This window comes from Mytilus californianus, unplaced genomic scaffold, assembly GCF_021869535.1.
Source record: "Mytilus californianus isolate M0D057914Y unplaced genomic scaffold, xbMytCali1.0.p SCAF_9, whole genome shotgun sequence".
In the NCBI taxonomy this organism is placed as follows: domain Eukaryota; kingdom Metazoa; phylum Mollusca; class Bivalvia; order Mytilida; family Mytilidae; genus Mytilus; species Mytilus californianus.
Genome location: NW_026262745.1, coordinates 80,633,927 through 80,660,729, shown reverse-complemented (window position 1 = coordinate 80,660,729; position 26,803 = coordinate 80,633,927). Strand labels below are relative to the sequence as shown.

Here is a 26,803-nt window from a genome sequence, read left to right as displayed (position 1 = left end):
ATGCAGACTGAGCCACCTCGCTCTCAGTTTTCCCATTAAAAGCATGTTACAGAGCTTCACATGCAGACTGAGCCACCTCTCTCTCAGTTTGTGCCAGGAATAGCAAAAAATATTTTGACTGAGCCATCGCACATCAGTCAAACTGAGCCACCTCACTCTCAGTTTAACGTACCAGTAAGAATGGATACTTGATACGTATGATGGGGGACGTTCCTATACCTAAAAAGGAGGTATAGTATCTTTGAACCCCAAACACAGAGCGCGGCTTAACTTCGTCATACGTATACACAAGTATCCAATGCTAACTGATACATAACGTTGTCATGTTTTTCATGTCAGTCACTGAAAATAATTTTTAAATGTTACAACTGAAATAATAACAAAAACCTTGATTCCAAGTTGCCTGTGGTAAGAAGTGAAATAATATCAAAAACCTTGATTCCAAGTTGCCTGTGTTAAGAAGTGAAATAACTTCTCTGTAAAATATATCTAGTTTTGAAATTCTTGATGGTTTTCTTAAGGATTGAAGAACATGTGGCATTCCGGTAAACACAGTGTTACAGCAACTCAACTATAAAGTAAAACCAGAAAGATATGAAAATGTAAAAAGTTGAGGTCTGGAGCTGGCATGTCAGTAACTACTAGCAGTCTGTTGTTATTTATGTATTATTGTCATTTTGTTTATTTTCTTTTGTTTCATATTCTGACATCGAACTCAGACAACTCTTAAACTGAGTTTCACTGTGCGTATTTTTGTGCAATTTTTTTTTCTACATTGGCTAGAGGTATAAGGGGAGAGTTGAGATCTCAAAAAAACATGTTTAACCCCGCCACAATTTTGTGCGTGTCCCAATTCAGGAGCCTCTGGCCTTTGTTACTCTTGTATGATTTTCAATTGTAGTTTCTTGTGTATAATTAGTTTAGTATGATGTCCATTATCACTGAACTAGTATATATGTTAAGGGGCCAGCTGAAGGACGCATTAGGGTGCGGGAGTTTCTAGCTGCATTCAAGACCCATAAGGGGCCTTCAGCTGTTGTCTGCCCTATGGTCGAGTTGTTGTCTCTTTGACACATTCCCCATTTCCATTCTCAATTTTTGTCTTTAATCATATGACTTGGATTGAGAGTTGCCTCATTGGCACTCATACCACATATTCTTATATCTATTTAACAATGACTTGTTCTTAGGTGGAAAGTCATTTTACTATTTATTCGAATTTCAAGATATCTCATATAATATATAAGATATGTTATATAATATATAAGATATCTAATATATGATATCTTATTTAATGTATAAGATATCTTATTTAATATATAAGATAGCTTATAATTTTATTTTTATACAATATCTTATATATCAAATGAGATATCTTATATATTATATAAGATATAGATATCTTATATATTATATAAGATATCTCATAAAGTATATAAGATATATTACATACTTTATAAGATATCTTCTGAATTTTATAAGATATCTCATATAGTTTAAAAGATATTTTATTAATTTTATGAGATATCTTAAAAACTATATGAGATATCTTATAAACTATATAACATATCATAAACTATATAAGATATCTTATAAACTATATAAGATATCTTATAAACTATATAAGATATCTTATATAATATGTGAGATATCTTATAAAATTATATGAGATATCTTATATAGTTTATATTAAAGATATCTTTTATAGTTTATAAGATATCTTATGTAGTTTATAAGATATCTTATATAGTTTATAAGATATCTTATATAGTTAATGAGATATCTTATATAGTTTATAAGATATCATTGGCATTCAAGGATAGTTATTCTCATTGGCAACCCTTCCATATATCCTTATTTTTTATATGGTTGAGAGATAAATGTAGTTTCCTGTGTGTATAACCCGTGCATTGAGTTGCACTTTCAGGCTAAAAATAGACTTGATAAATTTCTGGCAGCACATCTATCAAGAATTAGCATATGACAATTTATTCTGTTATAAGTTTCAAGAAAGAAAATAAAAATTTGTCTATCTTTTATGTTGTTTTTGTTTATTCTAAACATATAAAACATTTTCATAATTCATTTAAATGAGCAAAAATTCTTCAATTCATACCAAGAATGTACCGTTTTAAACAAATTCTACTGAAATCTGAAGAATACCGTACAAGTTCTTTAAGTTTTTAATTGCATACAAATGTTTGTCACAGACTATTATCTGCCTTGTAAGTGTTCATATGAAAAATACCACATTTAGGTCATACAAATGCTAGTCCAGATAACATCCATGTAGTCTTTGAATTATTTGATTATTGTCTCATTTCTGTTAAGGATTCACTTCTAATACAATTGACCTTGTTCAAAGATGACGTGTTGACAACTCCTCTTCAACCCAATTGCTTGTTCTGAACTTCTCTCAACATACTGAAAAGTAAAAATAAGATTTATTATCCCTAAAGTATGCATGTTTAAGTTTAATCAGCCATTCATATGTAAAGTTTTGTTTAATCAATTTTGAATAATTGGTAAATGATAATAAAAAAGATGTGGAATGATTGCCAATGAGACAAATCTCAACAAGAGACCAAATGGCACAGAAATTAACTACTTTAAGTCACAGAACATGGTCATAGATAAAAGGCTCCAAAATTACCATAGTAAAATAATTCAAACAAGAAAACTAATGGCCTGATATAAGTACAAAACTAGAGGCTCTAAAGAGCCTGTGTCGTTCACCTTGGTCTATGTTCATACTAAACAAAGGACATACATAATAGATGAGAATAGAATTCATGACAAAATGATGTTTTGGTGATGATGATGTGTTTGTCAATCTTACTTTACTGAACATTCTTGCTGTTTCGATTTTCTCTATCTATAATGAACTTGGCTCAGTAGTTTCAAAGGAAAATATTTTGTAAATAAAATGCTCCGCTGGGCGCAGCTTGATATGACCGCAGAGGTCGAACCCTGACCAGTTGGGGCAAGTATGGACACAACATTCAAGTTTGATACAGCTCTGAATTTGAATTGTGATTAAATATTTGACACAGCATAGGTTTCTGACACAGAATGAATGTGGTCTAAGAACTTAAATTTTTTTTAATTTACCTAGTATGGTCCAATATCCAAAATCTAAATACATGGTTAGATTCAGCATATCAAAGAATCCAAAGAATTCAATTTTTGATGAAATCAAACAAAGTTTAATTTTGGACCCTTTTGACCTCAATATGAACCAATTTGATAGCGGGGCCCACAAATAAAAAATCTAAATACATGGTTAGATTCAGCATACCAAAGAACTCCATATATTCAATTTTTGTTGAAATCAAACATAGTTTAATTTTGGACCCAAATTTGGACCAACTTGAAAACTGGGCCCAAAATCAAAAATCTAAATACATGTTTAGATTCAGCATATCAAGGAACCCCATATATTCATTTTTTGTTTAAATCAAACTAAGTTTAATTTTGGATCCTTTGAACCTTAATGTAGACCAATTTGAAAACTGGACCCAAAATTAAAAATCTAAATACATGGTTAGATTTGGCATATCAAAGAACCCCAATAATTCAATTTTTGATAAAATCAAACAAAGTTTAATTTTGGACCCTTTTGACCTCAATATGAACCAATTTGATAGTGGGGCCCACAAATAAAAAATCTAAATACATGGTTAGATTCAGCATATCAAAGAACCCCATATATTCAATTTTTGTTGAAATCAAACAAAGTTTAAATTTGGACCCCAATTTGGACCAACTTGAAAACTGGGCCCAAAATCAAAAATCTAAATACATGTTTAGATTCAGCATATCAAAGAACCCCATATATTCAATTTTGGTTAAAATCAAACTAAGTTTAATTTTGGACCCTTTGGACCTTAATGTAGACCAAGATATGGTCGGGTCGTTGTCTCTTTGACACATTCCCCATTTCCATTCTCAATTTTATCAATTTGAAAACTGGACCCAAAATTAAAAATCTAAATACATGGTCAGATTTGGCATAACAAATAAATAAATGTGGTCAAAGATTTTACAAATCTAATGCGCCATACTGTGCAATTAAAGATTACTTCTTGAAATTTTTCAATATTTGAAATTTGAAAAAAAAATAATATTTGAAGAATAATTCTTTTTAATTTCTGAAATCTGAAATGAGAAAAAATTGACCCCCACAATTTCTTTTTACCCCCCCCCCCCCCTTTTTCCCCCAAAAAATTCTTTCCCTCAAGATATGATCATAATCTAAATTCAAATTTCCAATGGAATTTGCAACCATACTTACCCATTTAAATTTACCATAGTGCTAACTTAATCTATTTTATAATAGAATTTAAAATATGGTGTCAAATCTTTCATATGGATTTTTTTGTAAACATTTGCAGATATTTTTACTGGTCTTCCTTTTATAAATATGCATTTCTTTAAACATAATTTAAAAGCAGTGCAAGGGAAGTAATCAAAACGTTGTATGTGGATTACCTCCCTTACACTGTTTTAAATTGTCTTAATTGTTCATTAACCATTACTTTATACATAATTTAAAAGCAGTGTAAGGGAGATAATTCAAATGATGTATTTGATTTATCTCCCTTACACTGCTTTAAATTATGTTTTGTACTAACGTATTTGTCCATATAAATTTGCTTGTTTTTTGCCCCTTTTTTGGCCCCTAATTCCTAAAATTTTGAGGCAATTACCCCCAAAATCAATCCCAGCATTCCCTTTGTGATATGGAATCTTGTGGTACAATGTCAGAGAGATCCATACACTAACACACAAGTTATGTCTGGAAGTTACAAAAATGCTTATTTTTGGCCCCTTTTTGGCCCCTAATTCCTTAACTATTGGTACCATAACCCCCAAAATCAATCCCAACCTTCCTTTTGTGGTATTGAACCTTATGGTAAAATTTCATAGAGATCCATTGACTTAAACTAAAGTTAGAGTGCGAAAACTAATGCGTCTTCGGACGACGACGACGTCAATGTCATACCAATATACGTCCACAAAATTTTTTTGCGGTCGTATAAAAATTACAAAAATTTACATAATTTACGAAAATTCTTTAAAATTTACTATAAAAAGCAATAACTCCTTATTGACCGTTTTGGTCAAGTTGACTTATTTGTAGATCTTACTTTGCTATACATAATTGCTGTTTACAGTTTATCTTTATCTAAGATAATATTGAAGATAATAACCAAAAACTGCAAAATTTCTTAAAATTACCAATTCAGAGGCAGGAACCCAACAACAGGTTGCCTGATTTGTCTGAAAATTTCAGGGCAGTTAGATCTTGACTTATTGAACATATTTTAATGAATGAGATTTGCTCTAAATGCTTTGAATTCAGAGATATTAGCCAAAAATTGCATTTTACCCCTATATACTATTTTTAGCCATGTCGGCCATCTTGGTTTGTGGACAGGGTCATTGGACACATTTTTAAAACTACATACCCTTAAGATGATGATTGCCAAGTTTGTTTAAATTTGTCAAAGTAGTTTCAGAGGAGAAGATTTTTTTAAAAGATTACTAAAATTTTTGAAAAATGGTTAAAAATTGACTATAAAGGGCAATAACTCCTTAAGGGGTCAACTGACAATTTAGGTCATTTGACTTATTTGTAGATCTTACTTTGCTGAACATTATTGCTGTTTTCAGTTTATCTCTATCTATAATAATATTCAAGATTTTAACCAAAAACTGCAGAATTTCCTTAAAATTACTAAATCGGGGGCAGCAACCCAACGACGGGGTGTCCGATTTGTCAAAAAAAATTCCAGGCAGATAGATCTTGACCTGATTAACAAAATTTACCCCATGTCAGATTTGCTCTAAATGCTTTGGTTTCAGAGATATAAGCCAAAATCTACATTTTACCCCTATGTTCTATTTTTAGCCATGGCGGCTATCTTGGTTAGTTGGCCGGGTCATCGCACACATTTTTTAAACTAGATACCCCAATGATGATTGTGGCCAAGTTTGGTTAAATTTGGCCCAGTAGTTTCAGAGGAGAAGATTTTTGTAAAAGTTTACGGACGACAGACGACGGACGCCAAGTGACGAGAAAAGCTCACTTGGCCCAGGTGAGCTAAAAATAGGCACGTAAACACTGAGATTACTATATAATAATACTATGCTTTGGGGTAGACATCAACCTGAACCATTGATCTTTTGATTCTTAAACCTTCACCCCAGCCACACAAACACAGACACAGTCGATGCCTAATGCAGAAGTTCTGTTCTGTTCATACTATCGTAACAATATTCAAGAAATTCATATTTTCTTATATCCTCTACTGTAAATTAAATCCCTACCTGCTTAGGAATTTGAATTAATGTGGTCTTTACACATAGATCTGAGATTACTGGAAGATAGTTGATTGATTTATTGCTAAACATCCAGTAGCAAATAGTTTTGCATGATCAGGACAAAAACAAATTTACGATACTAGTAAATACAACAGTTAGCCACTAGGTCCTGTAATAGGGGTCGTCCAGGATGAAGGTCTGAACTTTTGAATATGCCATTGGAAAATTAGGGTTTATTGATCTTTATTGGATAGGGACAGATATTTTGCCTTTCAGCAGACCCCTCAAAGAGTTGTTGCAAGTGTTATTAGCGTGCAGAGAGCGAGGCGAAAATTTGTTTGGACTATTTTAAGCTTAAGGCCCACAGAGGGTCAAGGGAAACGATTTTCAACTTTTTCGAACGAATCTTTTAACTCATTGGGGAAAAATTGTTAAACAAATCTAAAATTTCTGAACTTTTATGAATAACTTTCAGATCCAGTTTCATACACAAAGTCAATGATACACTTATTCAAAGTCAAGTCAACGTTTTTTTTCTGCCAATAAAATCAGTTATACTCTCATCAACTTCAACATTGAGGTGTGGGTGGGTATGAAGAAGGGATAGATTAGAAAGTCGCTCATCTCCGATCTCAGGTAGGACTTGATGCGTCACATCGCACTGAAGGATCTTTCACTAGTTGCCGATGAAACGGGCATTGTTAATAAAATCAAAATAATCCTATGCACCGAAGGGTACAGATCGGTGTTTGAATACGGACGGGCACCGTATAAATAATAATACGCATTAGAATTACAATGTGCATTTTTTTTTATTCCAAAGGGGTATATAATTGGCAAATTTATGTATAGGCACGTGTCTAGTCGATCCTTGGGTAGCTACGCCACTGAATGTGGCAGCCAAGCGATGCATTTACTAACAAGAGTGCACACGCTGAAATGTCTCGCCTTCTTTACTAATCATTGATATTATGTTGATAGTCCTAAATATAAAGCTTTATTACAACTGTCACATAAACTTAACATTAACCAAGTAAACTAAACATTGACCAATGAACCATGAAAATGAGGTCAAGGTCAGATGAACCATGCTAGGCAGGCATGTACAGATAACAATTCTTCCATACAACAAATATAGTTGACCTATTGCTTATAGTTTAAGAAAAACAGACCAAAACACAAAAATTTAACACTGAGCAATGAACCTTGAAAATGAGGTCAAGGTCAATTAAAACCTGCGTGACTGACATATTGATTATAAAATATTTCCATACACCAAATATAGTAGACCTATTGCATGCAGTATTAGAAAAAAAGACCAAAACTCAAAAACTAAACTTTGACCACTGAACCATGAAAATGAGGTCAAGGTCAGATGACACCTGCCAGCTAGACATGTACACCTTACAATCATTCCATACACCAAATATAGTAGACCTATTGCATACAGTATAAGAAAAACAGACCAAAACACAAAAACTTAACTATAACCACTGAACCATGAAAATGAGGTCAAGGTCAGATGACACCTGCCAGACAGACATGTACACCTTACAATCATTCCATACACCAAATATAGTTGACCAATGGCTTATAGTATTAGAAAAACAGACCAAAACACAAAAACTTAACATTGACCAATGAACCGTGAAAATGAGGTCAAGGTCAGATGAAACCTGCCAGACTGACATGTATCCCTTATAATCATTCCATACACCACATATAGCTGACCTACTGCTTGTAGTATCTGAGAAACGGACCTAATCACGTAACTTTAACCTTGATCACTGATCCATGAAATGAGGCTGAGGTCAGACGAACCCTGTCTGATGGACATGTAGACGTTGCAAGGAACCCATATACCAAATATAGTTATCCTATTACTCATAATAAGTGAGAAATTTACATAACAAAAAAACTAAACTTTTTTTCAAGCAGTCGCTGAACCATGAAAATAAGGTCAAGGACATTGGACGTATGACAGACGGAAAGTTCGTAACATAAGGTATCTGCATACAAAGTATGAAGCATCCAGGTCTTCTACCTTCTGAAATATAAAGCTTTATACAAATAGTTTACGCCGCTGTCGCCGCCGCCGCCGGATAGTAATACCTATGTCTCACTTTCTGCGACTTTCGTCGCAGGCGAGACAAAAATGAGTACAAATGATTGGCAAAAAAGACTAACATTGTTAGACATAATGAATAATATACAGAATTCAATATTTCACAAGGAACAACCATGGAATTAAGGAAAACTGGGTAGCAACGTTCAAGTGCAGTGGCGTAGCTACTATTGACGCAACGACGCACTTGCGTGCACAAACAAACAGGCAAAAAAAAAGTTTTGAAAGACTTTTTTTTTAAAGAATGATTGAGAAAGAGTGTGAGAGTGAGGGAGAATTTATTCATCGATACTTATAAGAATACCCAAACTTTTCCATATTTTACCATCAGTTACATCAGTTCATATACCATCTTCTATACGAATTCAAAGACGGATTGACTGGTTAATTCAGAGGAAATGTTTCTCGCCCACCTTCTAATTCCACAGAATGTTAAAGAGTTAAAACGCGAAGATCAGTTGCGTATATATATCACGCCAATGAGCCTCTCGAGATCCAAAGATATGTTGCTCGTTGAAAGATACCAGATCAACTATATGAAACATTGGAATCGACAAACAAAGAACTGCATTCTAATATATACTGTAGAATTCTTCTTACTATGCCACCAACAACTGCAACTGAAACGTGTTAAAACCTATCTTAGATATACAATGGGACAATAATGGCTATCTTCTCTAATACTATTGCACATTCATGCTGATTTTGAAATTGATTTGAAAAGAAGTTGTTGACATATTTTATAATACCAAACAAAGAAAAATGTTGCTTGCTTAAATGAAACCAGTAAATTGTTGTTATTTGCAAATCACTTATCAGTTAACAAGTTAAAAACCAGATGCGTTGACCTCTAGACGTCTTTTATTATTTGTGTGTGCCGTTTGGTTGCTGTCTTATATATACACCACAATTTCGTTAATTCACATTGAAAAAAATTGGAGGATACCGATTTCAAAAATTGGTTTCACATCGCTTCATGATTATGTGCTTTACCCAAGATGAAGTCAGGAAGTCACTCTATCTTTATAATTTTGTCATTTTCGAAATTTGGTGTCAATGACAGATCTTTTATAGTCTCTGCAAATTGTATTCACAACTGTGTTGCTCTGGCCGGTTTAGAGCTTGATATATATTATTTAGACACTTGTCCATTGTTGGAGGACGTTTGTTAATATCGTTTGACGTTTTTTTTTTTATCTATGTCGATAAAATGCTGTCTCGCTTGCGTGTAACCATTTCCTTTTATTCCCATTTATCGGTATGTCAAGCAAACTTGAATAATTGGATTGTTTTGAGTCCGCATGATTTGTTCTTCAGACTCCTTTTCCTCGTACTAATCAATCTTAAAAATGCATAACTATTGGTTTTATTTGTGCACCTTTTCTGTATTGACTTGTTCATAATCAGCTGACTGCTTTGGTGTTGTCATAGCGGCCAAAAACCAGCAATGATCGGGCCTATGACTAAGCCAATGTATTATCTATTTCATAATATTATGTTACAGCCTACATATATTACAAAATTGTTTGCATCACTCTTTGAAGGTCTATTGTCTCTGTCGAGTTATCTAGCATATTCAATAGGCAAATTAGTAGAGCAGCATTATACTGGTTTATAAACAAATTGTCGTCACTGAATCAGTCCAACACTCATGTCCGTTTATCGAGGTATAACTGGACCCTGTCATTACCTGATTACATATAATTCTAAAGAAAATTAGACAGAACAGATAAATTTCCAACAACAAAATTCTTCTTTGTGTTTACTTAATTCTCTGAGCTTCAGGCGGGCTTTGCCCCCTACCAGAGCTTTGCACACAGAACCTGGCTTCGCCACTGAAGTGCCCGGTATATGGTTTAGCAACACCCAGCGGCTATGGGTTTTGTAACCACGTGTGTTAAACAATCAATATCCTAGAAGTATACTGAGCCAGGGATAACTTCTTATATAGATATAGGAAGATGTGGTATGAGTGCCAATGAGACAACTCTCCATCCAAGTTAAAATTTATAAAAGTAAACCATTATAGGACAAGGTACGGCCTTCAACACGGAGCATTGGCTCACACCGAACAGCAAGCTATAAAGGGCCCAAAAAAAATACTAGTGTAAAACCATTCAAAGGGAAAAACCAACGGTCTAATCTATATTAAAACGAGAAACGAGAAACACGTATGAACTACATAAACAGACGACAACTACTGTAATCAGATTCCTGACTTAGGACAGGTGCAAACATTTGCAGCGGGATTAACGTTTTAATGGTACCAAACCTTCTCCCTTTTCTGAAACAATAGTATAACATCACAACATAGAAAAACACACTATAAAATATTAATTGGAAGGCTTAACTCAATCAAAAAACGTAAATTAACACATAATGAACAAATAAATTTGACCTGTGACACCTGAATGCAAATACACAGTTAATAAAAAATTACAAGGGACAAATAATTAAAGTCAAAAGTAAATAAACAGGTTTAAACAAAGTTAAAGTATGATATCACTGTTATATCTATTTACAGGCTAGTGATACAGTAGTTTCACTACTTAGACCATTCAGCAACCGAGGCCCCATTATGGCAGATCCAGGGGAGGGTTGCTGGGGTTGGAACCCCCCTTTTTTTAACGATCAATGCATTTGAGGTCATATAGTTCTCTTACTTTAGATTGCCTTAACTAAATGGTATGAAAGTTATAATACACAATACTTATTACCACAAAACTCAGTTCAAGTACAAATTTGGATAGCATCACTTTTACCATTCTTCATGATCAGTTATGTCCCTTTATGCCAATATGTTTTTTCAGTAAAAAACAAATCTATACAGTAGGGTCAAAATATTGACCCTAGAAACTGATGAGTATAATAGTACCAGGTAAAATATGGAATTTATGAATATTAGTCCAATAGTCCATGTAGAATATGGAAAATGAATAAAAAAAATTATATCTTGAAGTTACTCCTGAATTTCAAATGGCAATTGTTCATAAAACATGTAAACCATAATGCCAAAGAAGTATAAGACCTATGTCTTCTTTTTGTTTGTGACAATGCAAACATTCTGTAGCCAATGTCAATGAATTAAGACTGAGATGTAGGGTTAAATAATTTCCACGAAGACAAGAAATGCCAATGCTAATCATTCTTATACAATTTTATACCAAAAGTACCATTCATTGACTAAATTTATAAACGGTTCCCTCTAAACTGGATGAAGCACAAACTTGAACCTATATTAATTACATTTTTCTGATACTAACTTTTCATAGATTATGAACTATGATGAGGGAACAGTACAATGTAATTTCCATAGAAATGAGATGAGCAAATGCTTATAGCATGTATAGGATTGCATACCAATATATTTAACAGAAAAATTTCGATCTGATCTGGAAATTTGAGTGATAATACAAGAACGCAAATGTTTCTATTTCTATTCATTTACTGGTCGTCTCCTGTGTAACAACTTTTTATATGAAGAATCTGCAGATGGTTTGTTGCAAAGCAAATTTTATTGCCACCACCACCTATCTTTCGTCCATAGCTAGTTCCTCCCCTCTCCAACAATTTTTACAAAATTTTTAGAAGGTACTTAAGTTATTTACATCTATTAACATTTTATATCATCTTGAATATGCATTAAACATTTGCCACATTACAGCAAACAAGCAATGTCTAAGCAGATGCATAGCTGAAGATATGGTATGGGTTTTGCTCATTGTTGAAAGCCATAGTAACATACCATTGCTTAAATCTGCAATATTTGGACTCTCAGGGATAGTTGTCTCATTGGTAATCATAGTACCACATCTTTTTTATTTATGACTATTGATAAAAATCAACCGATCAAGTCTCCTACCTGTAAACTTTGATTAAATCTTCTGTGATGAATGACCTCTCCTTTATATCAATTTCAAAATTCATAACTGCTTCTCCTTATGTCAATCATTGGCTCTCTTCAAATATCCTTTCTATGCATTTAACCATGAAGATTCTTCATTTGATTCATTTACTAATAGAAATTTCCTGCAAAACATAAAAACATGTCAATTAGGATAAATAAATAGGCATATTATTTTTAGAATATTTGTACAAAACTGAGTAGTTTTGGTAGTATAATAAAAATCTGACCCTGCAATATTAATAATCAGTACAAAGAAAGATAACTCTGTTCATTTAATATGACAATATCAACGAGATGGCTCTAGGGAGCGTGTTGGTTTGTGCAAACTTGTCATATAAGGGCAATCACAATTTTGGCAAAATTTGACATATTTGTAGATCTTGTCTTGCTGATCATTTTTGCTATTAAAGTGGCTTTCTATCTATAATAGTTAAATGTAAAATATTATTATTGTTTTTCAGAAAAGGAAAATAAATGATAAAAGTCATCATTAAACAGTCAATAACTCTAATAATGAGTAGTTTTTAATTTCGTTAAAGTTTGACTTGTTTGTAGATATTGTCTTGTTGATCATTTTTGCAATTTGAAGTTTCTTTAAGCTGTTATGTTTCCAGGGGCGGATCCAGCAATTACATAAGGGGGGAGGGAGGTTCCAACCCAGGATAAAAAGGGGGAGGGGTTTCCAACCATATGTCCCCATTCATTTACATTAAATGTAAAAAAAAAAGGGGGTCCAATACATAATTACTTTTAATTTTTTTGGCAATAACCGAGATATTCAAATATTGTTTGGCATAAATTCTTATAAAATGATTATTTAGACTTATCTGATTGAACCAATATTTTATAAATATGTGCTTTTGTGTTTCATAATAATCATTCATTTGAACCTTTTATTCTGAAATCATTCATTTTGACCATTCATACAAAATCATTAATGTAATACATTAATTCATATCAGTATATTAGAAGGCATGTGAGGTATTAATTATGGAACACTGACCTTATTTGAAAAAAAATCAAAGATGTCCACCAAATTTGAATAAAATTATATAAGGAACAGCACAGCTCCAATCAGTTCAAAATATAAGTAAAGTCTGGCTAAACAAAAGAATTTCCCTCCTAAATAGACACATGACTTAATGAACCAATTATCATAAAGGAGATAGAGTTTTCATAGCACAAACTAGTTAAACCTAGAGAGTAAACTAATACTCAATGGATCAAAATTCACTGAGCCATGAAGAAAGAAGTCTTACAATAAATAAAACCACTGATGCATGACTAGAAACTACTCATTAATTACTTAGAATTAAATTTACTAAAATCTGATGTAAAATATAAAAATATCAAAGTATGATACACAAAACAACAGTACCCAAATAAACATACTACATGTAGTTACCATGGTTATTTGTTTGATTAACATTCAGTGGCAATAACATTTAAATGGAGTACTTCTGAGTTTTCCCCCAAAAAAAACATACATTTTCTTTTGAATATTAAAAAAAATATCTGAAGATTTTGTTTTGGTGATTATTTTGTGAATCTTGTCCTCATGATCATTTCTGCTCTGAATTTTTTTATTGCCCCTGCCGCAGTTGAGGGGGCATTAAGTTTAACCCTTGTCTGTCTGTACGTACGTACGTCCCAAAATTGGTTTCGATTTTTTAACTTTAGTTTGCCTCAACCAAATGTTATGAAACGTTGAACACAATGCTTATTACCACAAAACACAAGACAAGTTTGAATTTTGGTGGCATCACTTTTAACATTCAAGAGTTATGCCCCTTTACAAATGAAAAAAAATGCTGAATTTTTTGTTACGTTCTCCCACTTCAGTTTGACTCAACCAAATGATATGAAACTTATACACAATGCTCATTACCACAAAACACAGATTGAGTTTGAGTTTTGGTGGCGTCACTTTTACCGTTCAAAAGTTATGTTTTTTTTACAAATAGAAAAGTTGCTGAATTTTTTGTTTCCAACTTCAGTTTGTCTCAACTAAATGTTATGAAATGTATATACAATGCTTATTACCACAAAACTCAGTTTAAAGGGAAACTTCGCAAAAAAATGAAAAATTGATATTATGTTCATTATGTATAAAAAAGCACAAATTCATAAATATTAAAGTTTTATTCTGTTAGATAAGAGATCACCATCGATTTTAAATTTAGAGTATCAGTTCTCCGCATGCGGCCATTTTGACATCCTCCCTGAATAGAGACCACGATATATCTATAAACCACAAAGGACCAAAACAAGCAGTAACCTAACGTAGCCGTAATTGAGTGTACATATCTTGTCAAGTGTACGGTTGTTTTATCCGACAAGGAAAGCATAAACAGTTTCCCGGGTCACAAAAAAGATTGTAATAGACATGGTTGTGCAACCTTTCCTAACTAACTTGATACGGAAAATGTAATTATATATTTTTTTTGAAAATTACTAGAGTTTTCAAACCGTTTTTTTTTAACTAAGTTTTTGAAACAAGTAATTTTAATGGAAATTAGTTAATAGTCAAAGTTCAAAGTCATAAATAAGTGTTCCGTGTAAAATTGTTTTCGAAAATCTAGTTTGTTCATAATTCTTTTATGTAATAAACTTATTTAAATGAATTCGGACCTTCCCTTATCTGATCACTAGCATGGCTAAAGAAATCCCAGAGGTATTGTGAGGTGACACGTCCAGGTATTCAAGCGATTTCCTGTCGGGCTTTAAAACTCTTATTACACAATTTCATAAAGCAAGTTCGTGCATCACTTCACTTCTGAGGGTATTGATCAGTGTACACGGCCGACTAACTTGCCGGTAACTTTCCATTTTGAAACTATCAGGTGTAATATACATCTTTGTCTTGCGTGTCCGATAGTGATATACTAGTCATTACTAAACTCACACGCTTGTTTATAAATAACATTTCTGGTGTAAAGAATGATATTTATGAAAATCTAAATAATTCCAAAAAAAAAAGATTTGATAAAATAAAAAATCTATTTACATATTTTCCAAGGGTAAATTGGGGAAAATGTAAGTATATACTCGTTGTCAATAAGTATGGACATTTTGAAACATACAAATATTGATTTAACAAAATGTACGCACTTGTCAATCATTGGTTTATACGCCTAGATAGAAGGTTACGGAACTATAGATAGTCGCAATTTAGAATATATACATGTACATTGAATATACGAGAGAAACATCCAGAACCAATCTGATTTAAATACAGTTCGATATCTAACTTGCTTTGGTTCATCGAAGTTATGGACATAGTAAAATCACAGATTTACTTTTCAATAAGATTATTTTGAACAGTTTAAGAAATTCGTCATCATCACAATTGTTGGGTATAATGTATAATAATGTGAACATGGTTCTAAAAGTACCTGATGTCAATTTTCCTGTTCCGACATGCATGTAATATATATGCCACTGGACGTACACTAATGATCCCCAAAAAGCCTATTTGAAGAAATAAAGAAACTTCACTGCGGATAGACTGATAGTAGTTGTATTAACGTCTGGTCAGCTAGAGGGTTGATTAATTTATTTAGGTAGCTTGTGGTGGTAATAAACCATTCCAATATTGCACTTATGCATAAAATATCAAATGAGAGTAATATAAGAGAAAATATAAATACGAAAAGTCGCATATCTGGTACAAAAAGTCTCACCATGAACTATAGGATTTTACGTACGATTGTCATTCTTAATCGAAATAACGGACAGTCATTTAAATACATACATGCACGCTGTGATAAAAAGGGGTGTAGCAGTTGCATAGTATTCATCATAAATCTATTTCAAGTTTATACTTTCCTGTTATTTTTATAAGTTAACGCAGAGACATGTATACATCTCTAGCTAACGACAATCAACTATATAAATATCTGAATCTGATGTGATTTACCGTTCATCTCTTTCTTTTTCTCCTTTTTTGTTATTTTGGCAGGAATATATACATTGTAAGATATACTGTTCCCAGGTGGGGGGTGGGGGCTGGAGTTCATGTCTATCGAAAGTTACAAAATAAGAACGGTTATTTATGAATTTACAAGAAGAATTCTGTTCTTGGGCGTAGTTTTCTTCTTTTTTTTAGTTCAGTGATTTATATTGAGAAAAAAAAATCTAGTCCGAATTTAAATTAAATCGTTCCGGCAATCCCCCTCCTAAGACGCCTCTAAAATCATGAATGGTCATGGTTCACAATCATCAGAATTTTCTTTGCATTGGTACATTCTGTATCAGTAGTGATTAACCTTGACATTTCCGGGTATAACAGAGCTACTTGTATATTACCTGTATGTGGTTAGGTGATCTTAGTTGACGTCCCATGAGGTCTTACGTATACAGGTTCACATTTATAATGGTTTCTGATATAACAATTAGGTTTTATGACATTCACACTTCTGCATGTTCTGTATACCAAATTCTTATCTTTTTTTCAGACCGAATGAGGATGGGAATATTTTCCAGGAAAAATATTGAGTATCAAATTAATTTCGGGATTTTTTTCTTTCTTGGTATTTAAACACAGAAATTTAAAGAATATACTGCTTGTCCGTTTTAGGAGTATTCTTGTCAGTTTAAACAGACGTATATATGTCTCTGGTTTAGAGTGGGTTTATGAATGAATGATAAGTCTTGCAAAGGTACAAGATATAAAGCACATTGAAAATTGATTCCGCCGGTCTTTCTCCATTCAAAAAAGGAAAGTTGACGTTAGATTGATTCTGTTAATTTTTTAAAACATCGTTGGTCAAATAGCTTAAGAATTATATAAATACGTTGTCATTCCTGATTAGGTAAATGAAGATCGCTTTGGACGACAAAACTATATTTTTGTAACTGATAATTTTCTCTGCACATTTAAATATTCAAGGTTACCGATGATAATTTAAAATAGTACTGTTTTAATTTATACGCTCGTTTTCGTGGGCCATTTATAATATTTATATGATTATTTTATTAAAAGTGATTCATAATTTCGATGTTACAACAAAATACTCACCTATTTATTTAAAAACTGAGCAAATGCAAAATGTTAAAAAAATATATATATAACGGCGATTAAGGTATTTTGCCACCATATTCCTCCCTTAATAATTAAAAAAATCTGTCTCATACCTGCAACGGTGAACCCTTGAGGACAAACACCACTCTAGTGAAGATCAAAGGATTAAAATTACATAATGCTAATCTTTTAATTAACGTGAATTTAACCACGCCTTTACCAGATGATGTCAGCATAATACACATGCATTGTATTTACACAGTACTAGACTGAAGCAAGGATTTGTGTAGTAAGACAAATCCTCGACTGAAGTAATAGGGGAGAATACAAACGTGAATTTCTATATACTATCAGTTATATATGTTGTTCAAAATATCCGTCGAAAAAAAAATCATAAAAAAATTCTATTGTATGATTTGCTTTTATTACTATAATCATATCAGAAATCCTTAAAATATAAATCGTAAATTTTAATTTAAAAAAATGCACGGCTGATCACTTTTCTTTCTGAATTGTTAGTTGGTTAATAGCTACGCCAAAAGTCGTCGATGCGCTTTAAATCGCGTTATTAGATGATTAACGAACAAGACTTACAATGAGATTTATTCACTCCCGGCATGCAAAAAGACTTAAACTACGTCACATAAGTCAGGAAGTTGGAATAAATAGAATTATTAATTCCCAATTTTCTTCTTTATTAGTGTTCATATCCAGATAAAACTTGGTGAATATGTTTTTAATGGTATTATGAACATAATAAGATGATAAGTAAAAAATCGCGAATTTTCCCTTTAAGTTCAAATTTTGGTAGCGTCACTTATACAGTTAGTGAGTTATGTCCCTTTATAACGTTATATGCTAGCGGGGACATCATCTGAGTCCCTATGGACACATTCCCCATTTATTTAATCTTTTATAGTTTTTGAATTAAACATGTTAAAAGGAAAAACACTAAAATTGGTAAAAATCATCAATTAGGGGCAATTACTCCCTTACAGAGTTAACCAACAGTTTTGTTCTTGTCATATTTCTTGTCTTGCTGTGGCCAGGTGAGCTAAAGTAAGGAGTTGTTGCATAATTGCAAATGAGACACTTATACACCAAATACCAAATGATGTAGATGCTAGCTACTTTTGGTCATCATACAATCTTCAATGATGATCCTTAAAGCCATAAAACTCTATAGAAAGCTATAAAAGGCAGTCATGAACCAATTTAAAAAATAAAATAAAATGAGAAAACCTATGTCTGATTTAGGCTAAAACTATAATATTAGAATTACAGCCATTCAATCACAGGCTCCTGACTTTGGACAGGAATTTAAAGAATGTGTTGGGTTGGGGAGGAGGTTTCATAGGACTTAATAATGTTCCCTATGAAATAATGTCTAACAAAAATTTTTTCATAATAAATATAAATACTGTCCATGGACAATATTTACTTATTTAAATAAGTCCAAGCCACAATTTTCCTATGAAAAATGGCCTTAAGTATGAAAAAGTGTCCATGAACATATATCACTGTATATAGCCATATTTAATCATGTTAATACTAAAATTTCTATGATTTTTTTTCATACGATTAAAGTATAATATAATAGCCATGTTATTACTAAACATATTTTAACCTATTATATATATATATTGCTTACTTTTAATACATTGTTTCTTTGACAGAGAGAAGTGTTGTCTCATTGGCTCTCATACCATCCTTATATTCTTGTTTACATTTTTATACGACAGCAAAAACTTTTTTGGGTTCGTATAATGCTATGATGTCGTCATCTGCATCGTCAGCATCGTCTGCATCGTCATCCAAAGACATATTTGGTTTCCAGAAAATAACTTGAATTTATGTGAACGGATCTCTATGAAATTTTTTAAGAAGGTTACTACAAAAGGATGGTTGGGATTTATTTTGGGGATGATGGTCCCAACTGCTTAGAAATTAGGGGCCCAAAAGGGGCCAAAAACAAGCATTTTCTAGTTTCAGGATACTTACTTGTGTAAAAGTATTTCGATTGGTCTGAAATTATACCACAATGTTTAATGCCACATTTTGGGGGTTATGGTGCCAACCGATTGGGAACTAAGGGCCAAAAAGGGTAAAAAAAAAGCATATTTGTAGTTTCCGGACAATAACTTGTGTGTAAGTGTATGGATCTCTCTGACATTGTACCACAAGGTTCGATATCAAGGGAAGGCTGAGATTGAGTTTGGGGGTAATTGCAACAAACATGCAGGAGTTGGGGGGCAAATAAAGGACCAAAAACAAGCATTTTTCTAGTTCAATACCACAAAGGGAAGGTTGGGATTGATTTTGGGGGTAATGGTACCAAAGGTTTAGAAATTAAGGGCCCCAAAAGGGTAAAAAACAAGCAATTTTGTAGTTTCCTGACCATAACTTGTGTGTAAGTCTATGGATATCTCTGAAAATGTACCACAAGGTTCCATATCACAATGGGAATACTGGGATTGGTTTTGGATTATGGTACCAACGGTTTTAAAAAAATTGGGGACCAAAAAGGATAAAAAAACAAGCAATTTTGTATTTTCTGGACCATAACTTGTGTGTAAGTGTATGGATCTCTCTGAAATTGTACAACAAGGTTCCATATCACAATGGGAAGACTGGGTATGAGTTTGGGGGTAATTGTCCCAAATGTTCAGGAATGAGGGGCCAAAAAAGGGGCTAAAAACAAGCAATTTTGTAGTTTCTGGACAATAACTTGTGTGTAAGTGTATGGATCTCTCTGAAATTGTACTACAAGGTTCCATATCTCAATGTAAAGACTGGGTAAGAGGTTGGGGGGTAATTGGCCCAAAAGTTCAGGAATTAGGGGCCAATAAAGGGGCAAAAAAATAGCATTTTTCTTGTTTCCAGATAATAACTTGTGTTTAGGTGTATGGATCTCTCTGAAATTGTACTGCAAGGTACCATACCTCTAAGAGAAGGCTGGGATTGAGTTTGGGGGTAATTACTTCAAGAGGGATCAAAATAATTGGGGAGGGGTGGGGTCATAAATTTTATGTATTTTTTTTTTAATTTTCCATTTTTCAATCAATTATATTAGATATATGTAAAAGCAAAAAATATTGATATGACAGGAGAAACACACAAGTTATCATATGAAGTATTGTGCAATAGCAAGAAATCTTCCAATTGCATAGAATTGCGCTATAGCACAGTATTGCACAATAGCAAGAAATCTACAATTGCACAGTATTGAGCAATAGCAAGAAATAACCAATTGCAAAGTATTGCACAATAGCAAGAAATCATCAATTGCACAGTATTGCACAATAGCAAGAAATCTTCAATTGCACAATATTGCACAATAGCAAGAAATATCTTATTGCACAGTATTGCGCAATAGCAAGAAATCTTAAATTGCACAGTATTAAGCAATAGCACAGTATTGTGTGTAGTAAGATGTCTCATTTCAGATTTCAGAAATTAAAAAGAAAATGTCTTCAAATATTCAATTCACAACAGCATAGTGTATTGCACAAAAGCAAAACATTGAATATAAATTCAAATAATATAACCAATTCTAAGTTCTTTGACAACAGTTATTCTGTGTCAGAAACCTGGTATGTGTCAAATATTTAATTACAATCCAAATTCAGACCTGTATCAAGCGCGAATATTGTGTTCATTTTTGCCCCAACTGTTCAGTGTTGAACCTCTGCGGTCGTATCCAGCTGCGCTCAGCGAAGCAATTTATTATCCATTTGGGAATGGGGGTCAAAGGGGATATTTTTCCTTTTTTAAGATAAAATTTTTAAATTGTACATATGACTGTTTTTTTATATATTTTTCAATTTTATCTCAGTTAATTTTAAGCCCCCCAAGTCAAATCGGAGACTAAAAAACTGGTACTCCAAAACGAAAAGATAGGTGACCCACTGCGGGAGTTTGTCTTGGTGAACTAGTGTAACAAAAAAATTGTTCCGGCGTGACATTTGTTCCACCGGAACAAATTTCATAGGAAATATGTTCCATTGGAATTTATATCACAGAAAATATGTTCCAGCACTGTAAAATTTGTTCCAGAACTAATTTTATGACCAAATGTGAAATAAGTTCCGGAACAAATATCATAGCTCCATGAATTTTGTTCCAATTAATATTACATGTATTTAGAGTTATAAATAAGATAAATATTTAAGTTTCTGTGATATTAGTTTTAAACGAACATGTACATATTTCATAGAAATTAATAAGTTCCGCTCAAACATATTTTCACAGAAATTAGTACTTTTGCAACATATTGCACAGCGAAATATTTTCTTGTTACACTTGAATTATAATGCAAGCTAAATGCTGTACCGAGTGTGCTTGCATGGGATACATTTGCAATCAAGGGATGTCTGTAACCATAGGATGAAGATACGAAATAAAGCCATTGAAAAGTATTATAATTTGTATTTATTTTTTATGTAGTATTCCTCCTGGGTTCCTTTTAACTGTCATGGCCCCTTGTTCTTGTCATACATGTACTTAGGTCATGACACAGTTTCAAAAGAGTATGTCTTTTGAAACTACATGTCTTTTGATACATTTGATCAGTTATTATGTCCTTTTCAAATAAGTACATATGTTCATCCTTAACTATACTTTTTTTCTGAATGATTTTTCTTATTCTACTCTTTTCTGGCTCAAAAGTGTCATTTTGATATTTTTACAGAGTATATAACTAAACATGCTAAACATTTGCTATACTCCACAGGATCCGAATTGGATGATTTATACTTTTTGCTTATATCATTAATATAATACTTATTTTTATAATGCATATGAATGATAACTTTAAACGCACTGATGACAAATGCTCAATATATAAGATAACTTGTTTAACCATTGGAACATATTTTACAGACAAGGAACTTATTTCACCAGGTGAGGAACAAATCTCACAGACCTAGAACTTATTTCACCAGGTAAGGAACAAATCTCATAAACCTGGAACTTATTTCACTAGGTAGGGAGCAAATTTCACCACCCCGGTACTTATTTCACCAGGTAAAGTGTGGAACAAATTTTATAGAGATGGAACAAATTATATAGAAATCATCTGTGAAAAAAGTTCTCCCAGAACATATTTCCTGTGATATTAGTTCCACTGGAACTTTTTTCACAGGAACAAATTTTGGCTCATACGAGCACCTTAAAGTCTAGCTAACCCACTAGCTGGCTGGCTAGTACATTAGCAGACAGGTATTTTTAATACCATTAGCATTTTTTAACTTTGGCATTTTTTCATTTGGCTTTTTGCTTTTACATGTTGTTTTACTATTCATATTTTCATATCATCTGGCATTTTTTCATCAACACACCCAAAACACTTTAAAATTGAGAGTTAAATATACACTTTTGGCATTCATAATGTTTATCAATCAAAATAGCATTCTATTTTTAAATTTACATTACACAATTTGGCTTTCTGTAACTTTGGCTGTTAATCTTTTGTACGAATGCTATGATGACCATTATGTGTAGAAAATAAGACTACATTTTTAAAAGTGGCTCAGTATCATATGTTTATGTTTGGTATCAATTAGTTCTAAATTTCCTTCATATTTCTAAAATGTAAATTCTTCTATTTCTGGTACATCTTATAATATTGTATTCATCTACTAACCCAATCTTCTCATAGGGACTTAACACAAAGCAAAAGGGGTATAGGTGGTAGGTGGTTAAGGGTGTTACGAAAAAGTGAAAGGGCAAGAAAGGGAGGGATAAAAAATAAAATGATGGAGAGGGTGATGGTATATGATTGTGAGTGGAAATTAGAGAGGGAGTTAATCTGTGAGAGAATGTGATTTCATAGTAAGGGTAGGATGTACTGGTCTAATGGAATTGCAGTTTCTGTTTTGTCTCATGTAGTTTCTGTTTTCTTCATCAATCTGATAAGTTTAAATATTGAAATTGCTGCCGTCTACAGTTCACAGGTTAACAGCCTTTCTTGTTACTGTTTATGTGCTGCTTAATTTATATATAAACATTGTAGCTCTTCTCAGTAGCTAGATAGAGTTGTAGCTTTTCATCAAATTAAGCAGTAGCTTCTTTACAGTCTATTTTAGAATGATGCCAAGTGGTGATAGCCTTATTCTTCTGTGCTTTTCTTTGAAGTTTAGAAATGTTCTTATCTTACTATGAACTGAACTAGTAATTACAAATGATTAAGCTGTTAGTTTTCAAACTGGTTTATATTCAGATCATTGTGAACTCTCTCGTTTAGTCTTTTCAATCTTGATGTATCTTGGAATAATATACTAGTTAGCTGTTTATCTAATGTCATAAAAATTCATAATATCTAATAAGATTAGTAGGTTTTGCTAACAAAGTCCTTATATTTGAATAAAGTAACATTCATTTTAGTTGAAAATTGTTTTAACATTAATTAAGCTATAACAAGCATTCTGAGAGTATTGCATGGCAATACATAGTCCCCTACCGGTTAAAAATTCATTATACTGGAACAAAATGCCAACTTATTCTATAACTTGTCATGGTGTAAACAAATAGAAAATATCAAGTCAATATCTTCAAGCATGACTAAAAACAGTGTGGAAAACTGAATATATGAGAGAATTTTTTCAAGTCCAAGGACCATAACTCTGCACAAAATTATCAGACTGAAACAAAAATTCGAACTTGATCTGTAACTTGTCATGATAAAACTATATACCAATTGTCAATCAATATCTTCAAGCATGAAAAAAGTGTGGAAAACCTATAACACTCTAACATTAGATATGATGTAAAACAATGTATATCTATTTTCGAATTACAATCAAATATAATTAATAGTTCCAAATATTTTTTCTTTCATTTGTCACAAACTAATATAGATTTGTAACTTATCTATAAAATGTCAACAACTTTTATCTACACAATGTAATATAATGAAATATATACTTTAATAAAAATAGATTATTATCTAATTAAAGGATTTCACTTAATAAAAAATATATATATATATATATACATGTAGCAATCAGAAAATTAGTTTATACAAAATAACATATAAACCTGCCACAAAATTCCTCAAACAATTTACCAAAGAATGTCTTTTAAAAAATGAGTTATCTCCCTTTGTACAGATATATGGTTTAACATCGTACTCTTAACATTAGTTATGGATTTTTTTTATGGACCATAACTCTGGACTAAATCATCAGACCGGAACAAATTCGATCTTGATCTATAACTTGTCATTATAAAACTATATACCAAATATCAAATCAATATCTTCAAGAACGAAGAAAAAAAGTGTGGAAAGCTGAGTTGCCAGACTGACGGATGGATGGACAGACAGACGGACAGAGTGCAAACCTAAAGTCCCTTTCGACTTCGTCGGTAGGGGACTAATTAAAAATTGTTAGCTTACCCCTCTCTGTGATTAATGTTAGATAATTCTAATTTTCTCAACAATCTATCATTATGGGGAGATAATCAGGGCTTCCAAAATTATTGTTAGCCAGCCGGACATTTTATATATTATCCCGATTTAAATCCCTTACATGCCTTAAGACTAAATAAACAAAAGGCAATTATGGTAATCAGTTGCCGAGTTGGCCATCCCAATGATTGACATTAAAATTTGAATTTTAAAATTTGAAGTTCTGAGATCTTCTGACGTAAACTGTTAAATTGGCAGTGCATCATTCGAACTGTGCAACATCAGCGTACTTATAATATATCTGACTTAGACTCTATATTTGTGCAAAATAATGTTGTCAAAATCTTTACTTTCGTTAAATAAAGGCAACAGTAGTATACCGCTGTTCGAAACTCATAAATCGATAGAGATAAAAACAAATCCGGGTTACAAACTAAAACTGAGGGAAACTCATCAAATATAAGAGGAGAACAATGTCACAACAAAAAAACAACATTAAAATGTAACACACACAGAAACGAACTATAATATAACAATTGCCATTTTCCTGACTTGGTACAGGACATTTTAAGAAAAAAAATGGTGGGTTGAACCTGGTTTTGTGGCATGCCAAACCTCCCGCTTTTATGGCAACGTCAAACACAACACCAAAACGACAACATCACATGACAGGACCACAATACAATTAAATGGGAGAACATATAGGACAAAGAAACACACGAATAATAGCTAACAAAAGGTACTAGGCTTAAAATTCAACACGCCAGACGTGCGTCTCGTCCACACAAGACCAACCAGTGACGCCCAGATGAAAAAAGTCTGAAAGCCAAAACAAGTACAAAGCTGAAGAGCACCGAGGACCAAAACTTCCAAAAAGTTGAGCCTAACACGGCCAGGGTTTTCTGCCTGGGACAAGAACATCCTTATTATTTAGAATAATTTATAATTTTGCAAACAGTAAATTTTATAAAATGACTATATAATAGATGTACATGATAAAACCGAAGTGGGGACTAACTACAGAATAAAAACGGATACATTACATAAAACAATTAATCCAACACATAAAAATACACAGCCGAGTTAGCCAAAGCCTCAACGCACAAAGTGACGTCACATTTGAAATTCTAAATAAAACACACAAAGTGACGTCACATTTGAATTTGTAAAAATATTTCCCAAAAATAAGATAGGATTAGGATTGATTCAAGATTAGATTTGTAATACTGACATTACATTTATTAATAACAAAACAATGAAAATTACACTACTTATTAATATCAAATTGTGGTAGTAATTAGATAATTAATTGTAATATCTAGCTATGTCGGTGTTTCTTCTGAATCAAACTGTAAACCAAATATATTGTATAAATTACAGGGGAATATAGGTAGCGCGGTAGTATTTGCATTCCAGAATTTAGGTTGCTCTTTTGTTACTTAAGTCAATGTATCCGAACAGTGTGATTGACAAAAAATACAGTATCAACTGAACATACTTTCCCAAACTGAGGGATGAGTCAGGTGTAGGAAAATATGAAATAATTTTACATACAGATGAAAATGAATTTTTGAGAATTTTTGAGAATTTTGTATTCACTGCACGATAAAAGACCTAAATGCACTAGTGGCCTTAGGTTTTTAAAAATAGCAAAAAAAGTAAACGGTCATGATACACATTCAAATTCATTTCTGAATAGTAAAATGAAAGTACTTCAGTTAACTGTGAATGTAGAATTTTTGGCAGTGTTAGAAAGTGGTGAAAATTCTAAAAAGGCTATCATTATCCCTTATGGGCTAGGAAATACTACCGTTCCACCTATAAGTTAGTGAAGTGAAAGTGAAAAATGATTAAGGTAGATTCATGGTATACCGCCATCTTGGATGTACAATCCCAGTACAAAATCGGTCTAGATATTTGCCCAAATCTGCAAATTTGGAGACAGATTTGCAATTTATTGGTTAGACTGTTTATTTATATAAAGAAAACTTGATGATTTATTGTATAACTCAA

At 32.5% G+C, this 26,803-nt stretch overlaps 1 long non-coding RNA gene across 3 annotated transcripts in view; it reads right to left on the bottom strand.

The window, feature by feature from the left end:
* Positions 1-1,973: 1,973 nt before the first annotated feature.
* The window catches only part of LOC127716515 (uncharacterized), a 98,895-nt gene continuing 74,065 nt past the window's right edge, over positions 1,974-26,803 (bottom strand). For 2 of the 3 annotated variants that reach the window (XR_007988965.1, XR_007988963.1), the window contains exons 2-3: positions 12,315-12,481; positions 1,974-2,424 (exon numbers count right to left, since the gene is read on the bottom strand). This is a non-coding gene — a long non-coding RNA (uncharacterized LOC127716515). Of the gene's footprint in view, positions 2,425-12,314; positions 12,482-13,362; positions 13,439-26,803 lie in introns of those variants that run through there. The other variant, XR_007988962.1, reaches the window with a different exon arrangement.